At 29.3% G+C, this 5,318-nt stretch overlaps 1 long non-coding RNA gene across 2 annotated transcripts; it reads left to right on the top strand.

Annotated features, from left to right (window-relative positions):
• The first annotated feature begins 1,794 nt into the window (after positions 1–1,794).
• Positions 1,795–3,950, top strand: LOC124922584. Of its 2 annotated transcripts, none has more exons than XR_007097837.1 (4): positions 1,795–2,178; positions 2,888–2,966; positions 3,044–3,606; positions 3,688–3,950. It is a non-coding gene; the product is annotated as an uncharacterized LOC124922584 (long non-coding RNA). The 2 variants fall into 2 exon arrangements; XR_007097836.1 differs by having other exon boundaries at positions 1,806–2,178; positions 3,044–3,166.
• Positions 3,951–5,318: the final 1,368 nt, after the last annotated feature.

Below are 5,318 nucleotides of genomic sequence, written 5' to 3' on the forward strand. Positions count from 1 at the left end.
GAACACGGAATGATCATTGAACAAAAATCAACAACAAATTTCTATTTTTAATTACCTAGGACGTGAAAGTGGTGGTTCAAAGAGATTCATGACCAGAAAAGAAACATTAGTTGTTCACACATATGTCCTACTAAATTGTCTAGAGGTGAATCCATATTATAGGTATTGAACGATCATATCATAATTATTTATTTTAAATTTGATAACTTATTTTATTTTATTATTTAAGGACATTTTGTGGTATGAATGCTGAAGTAAATCCTAATGAAACAGATTGTCAATTCTCATCATGGTTCCGGTCAAAGGTGATTTTTCATTATGACTAAAGATGTCAAGTCTCATTATGATTCCGATCTAAACATTATAATAATTCACTTTGAAGGTTTTACAAGAACAAAGAAGGGATCAACTTCACAAAGAATTAACGTATTTCATATCATTTGGTCCTAAGACTCCAGCAACTAGATATTCAACGTACTTCATTAATGGATATGTATGGAGAGCGGGTGATTTTGGATCTAATCAATCAACCATAAATAGTGGTATTTGCGTTCATGCAAATGATTCTGATTACTCTGGACTTGTGGAGGAGATTATTGAATTAGAATACCCTGGTCCATGTTTACATGTGGTTCTATTTAAATGTTTGTGGTTTGATCCTATTAGAGGTACTAGAGTTAATGAATCATATAGATTGATTGACGTGAACATGAGACATAAATAAACTAAGTACGACTCATTTGTTCTTGCTCAACAATCTATACAAGTTTACTATTCAAACTATCCAACCACAACGAATGATCGTGATTTTGGATGGATGGCCGTTTGCAAAACAAAAGCAAGAGGAAAGATAGAGGAAATATGGACAAATGAAGTGGTATATCAACAAGAGTATCCTACCATAGAATTATATGATGTGAACGATTTGAGTGATCCCAATGTTATTCATGGTGAGTTAGATGGATTTGATGAAACTGAATTGATTGAAAGTGCTTCGGAGGAAAGTGATCATCTACAAACCGATTCGAATAATAATACAAATGGAGATGATGAAGATTTAGAAGGGGAAGAACAATCAGGAGATGACATATTTTGATTTTGTAGTTTGAAATGTTACTGCTGACTTCATTGCAGATGATTTTGCGTAATATGTTTTTGTTAAATTCTGTAATATTCTCATTATATGAAATGAAAACTAGTCTTTTAACATCACAGGTTTTGTTGCTCGCGAATAAGAAGAATAATTACTAAAAATTACATTGAATCTGCATTAAAAACGACATTGTCCATCATTATGCAGTTTAGCACTAAATGAAAATTAATGCATAGATAGTTGCTATCTAATTATGTATTTCTTACTCGATAGCTGAAAAATAATTATCAAATATGCCATTGGATCTGCATTAAAAATGGCATTGACCTTCAATATATATTATTGTCAAAACTATTGCTGTTCAGCGCTAAATAGAAATTAATGCATAGATAGTTGCTATCTAATTATGCATTTCTTACCCGAGAGCTGAAAAATAATTACCAAATATGCCATTGGATCTGAATTAAAAACGGCATTGACCTTCAATATATATTATTGCCAAAACTATTGCAGTTCAGCGCTATATTCCACTTTAATGCATAGGTAGTTGCAGAACTCTTTAGTTCAAAATTAATTCGCGATATATATTATTTAATGCAAAAATTATTGCGGTTACCTACAGTCTAAATTTTTTAATATACCGCGTAAATATTCCTTTTGCGCCAAAGCTCCCCCCCAAACACTAAACACTCCCTCCATTCTATCATTTCTACATTTCATTCTCTCTCTCCAAACCTCTTTCTCCTACCATCGCCGCCCAAACCCTAGATCCCCAAATCCCTTCCCCCACCGCCTCTTCGTCTCTTCAAACCCGTTCCTCCATCACCGTCTCTTCAAACCCGCTTCCCCATCGTCGTCTCTTAAAACCCGCTCCTCTCATTGCCGTCCACATCCTAAACCCTTCCCTCCCCAAATCCCATTCTATAATACTCGACTCTCTAGCCAAACCCTCCGCCTCTCTACCCGATTCTCTTGTCAGATCCTCCGCTTCCCTAGACACTTCTGTAGCCAAACCCGCCGCTTCTCTAGCTGATTCTCTAATACCCTGTCGCCCTTTTCTAGTTCCACTTCTCTCCTTCTTAACGGTAATTTTCTTCTCATTCTTAGCTATTGATTTTGTTTATTGTTGTTATTCTTGTCTATTATAGTTTTCCCTAATGGTTTAGATTATATATTATAGTTTCCCCTAATTAAGTATTGTTATGAACCAATTCCTATATTACTATATGAACTATGTTTATATTACTAAATATTGCTAAATATTACAGTTATGCTATGTATGAACTATGTTTATATTAGTAAATATTGTTAATATTCCTAGATTGCTAAATATTTAGTCTAGATTGCTATGTTTATATTATTATATCTAACCAATTCTTATATTACAATATGAATTGCTTATATAATGTTTATATTACTGAATTAGACATTGTTGATGATTTATATTATGTTATGCTTTCATTGAAGTCATATTGGTTTACTGAATTAAATATTGTTTATAGTTCAAGTCTAATATGATGTTGCAATGCAAATAACTTATAAATGTGATTTAAAATATGATGATTATAACTTATTTGAAATGTGCTGCAATTCAAATAGCTTATAATAGATATTGTTTATAGTTCAAGTCTAATATGATGCTCTTAGGTTATCTATTTGTGTTGACATGTTAGTTAGTTAGTATAGAATTAAGTTATAGTTTAAGGTTGTTTGAATATCTTATTTAACTTTTAAAACTACAGTTTCTTCAATTTTGAGTTCTAATTGCTTTTGTATTTCATATTGGTTAAACAGGGTATCTTACAATATCAGTAGACAAAAATCTCAAAGAAAACGGGATCTAAGTGAATCTGAATATATAGAATCTGACAAGGTATGATTTGGTTGATAAAGTTATAGTTTTGTTAATAATATTATTTATGTGTTTACAAAGCTTATTACTTGTTGTAGGATGTACATGGATATAAAATTGGTGATAAAAGAACAAAAAAGGACAAAGAGTCTCTAAAGACGAAAACTTCAACTTCTAAACGTGTCAAAATGGTAATATCCCCCAAACGACTGATGAAGAAGGTTAGTGATTCAACTTTTAATTTGGTAATATGCTTCATATTCAAATGAAAATCATATTCTATTTGGCTGATGAAGATGGTTGAATTGTATGTTGAATTATAGGTTTGACATAATGCTATTGTCAAGTGATTTAGTTTCATGTTTAATATTTTCTAATTAATAGGTTAATATTTTTTCAAATTTATTTAGTAAGATTTCAAATGATTTAGTTTTATGTTCAATATATATGACTTTTTTAATGTTGGCTAATTAATAGGTTAGTGTTTTATGAAATTTATTTAGTAAGTTTCAAGCAATTAAGTTTTATGTGGAATATATGAGTTCTTTTAATGTTGTCAAATGGTTTAATTTTATTACCAATATATGAGTTGTATAATGTTGTCAAATGCTATTGGAGAATGCACAATGATGGGTGTGATGAGTCTTGGGCTTCAAAAGCTGTAAGAAAATTAGAATTGTATGTTGTTCAATATATAAACTAATTAGTCAATCTAATTTCTCATTTTGTTGAATTGATATAGGGTTGGACAAATAGAGATGGATGGATTGAAGCTAACATAATTAGGAGTTATTTGGAAATGCCATTTTGTGTAAAATTTGGCATGTTTTGGTTGATATTTTTGGTCATATTAATGGAACAAGTCCAAGTAGTTGGTGAATTTCATTTGCAAATGTGTTTTACAAATTTGTAATGAATTTATGTTGGTGTACTAAGCATTGATACAGGAATCATTGATGAATATAAGTTGGTTTTGGTTATTATTTATATACAGGAATTTGAATTTTATTGAATTACAATATTTGTTTTTTAAATATTGCGCTGAAGGTTGCAAAAATTATGCAAATTTATTGCAAAATTTGAAAATATATTATTTTGAATTATACAAATTGTGCATTACAAATAATGCAAATGGAGTTGTATCAATTATTGTTAATATTAATACAAAGTTGTGAATAAGGTAATTACAGGAATAGTTGCAGTTTTATCATAATGCAAAGAAAGTTGCATATATGTATAATGCAAATGATATTGCTATAATATACAAAAATATAATTTGGGTAATATAAATAGATATTGCGAAGATTATTGCAGTAAGAAATTTAATATATTATTGCAAAGAGTATTGCGTAACATAATTTTATAAACTAATGCAGTTTTCATTGAATGTATGCTTTCATATAAAATGTGTAGATATTGCAGTATTTGTTGAAGATACTTTTATAGAAAAATACAAATTTTATTGCTTCATTTTCATATATTTGTTATATTGGCTATTGCGAAATATATTGCAGTTCATATTTTTATACGTTAGTGCAATTTATGTTGAATATATTTTTATTGTTAAATAGGTTTATTTTATTGAAATTTCTATTGCAAAACATTAAATTTATTAATAAAATATATATTGCAAATTTTATGACAAATATACTTTAACCATGGTTAGTTACAGTTTCAAAAAAAAGTAAATTTTCTGCAATATCTCTGTATTCAGTGAAAATATTGTTGAAACAGTTAATGTAAACACCAATGCAAATTTGCAACCAGCGATTTGCAATTTTTTTCGGTAATTGCAAACGTGATTGCGAAATTCCGAAATAATGCTAAGACAAATGCTAAAGACCGTTTTTAATGCAAAGATAGTTGTTGAGCACCTGTTAGAAATGAGCGGTTATTGTTAAACAATAACCCTTCCAAACTTTGACACTATTATTCAATAGGGTATATATAAGCAATATAATTAACTTCAAAATGTCTAGTGGGAGAATTTTAAATTGTGGAGAACGTATAATTCTCGAGGATTGATGGAGTTAACTAAATAATAAAAATAATGCTGCTTCTAATATCTTGCTCACCTATAAATGGTCGTGTTTAGGGCATGTGTTTCTCATGTCTCCACTAGCCAAACCAATCATATTTCTCTTTTTAATTTGTGTTTATATGGTTGAAAATATTGGAGTTCAAATTAAAATTTAATATTACTAAATTCAGTTTTTCCCATCCTACCACTAAAATACCACTATAAATGAACAATACTTTGATTAGTTGAAAAAACTTTAAAATGATAGTGTCATATTCTTCCTAGAATAATATTTTCTAAATTGTTTACAACATTTTAAAACAATGCATTTTTAAAATACACCTATCTAATAT

The sequence above is a fragment of the Impatiens glandulifera genome, chromosome 1 (assembly GCF_907164915.1).
Source record: "Impatiens glandulifera chromosome 1, dImpGla2.1, whole genome shotgun sequence".
Classification (NCBI taxonomy): Eukaryota; Viridiplantae; Streptophyta; class Magnoliopsida; order Ericales; family Balsaminaceae; genus Impatiens; species Impatiens glandulifera.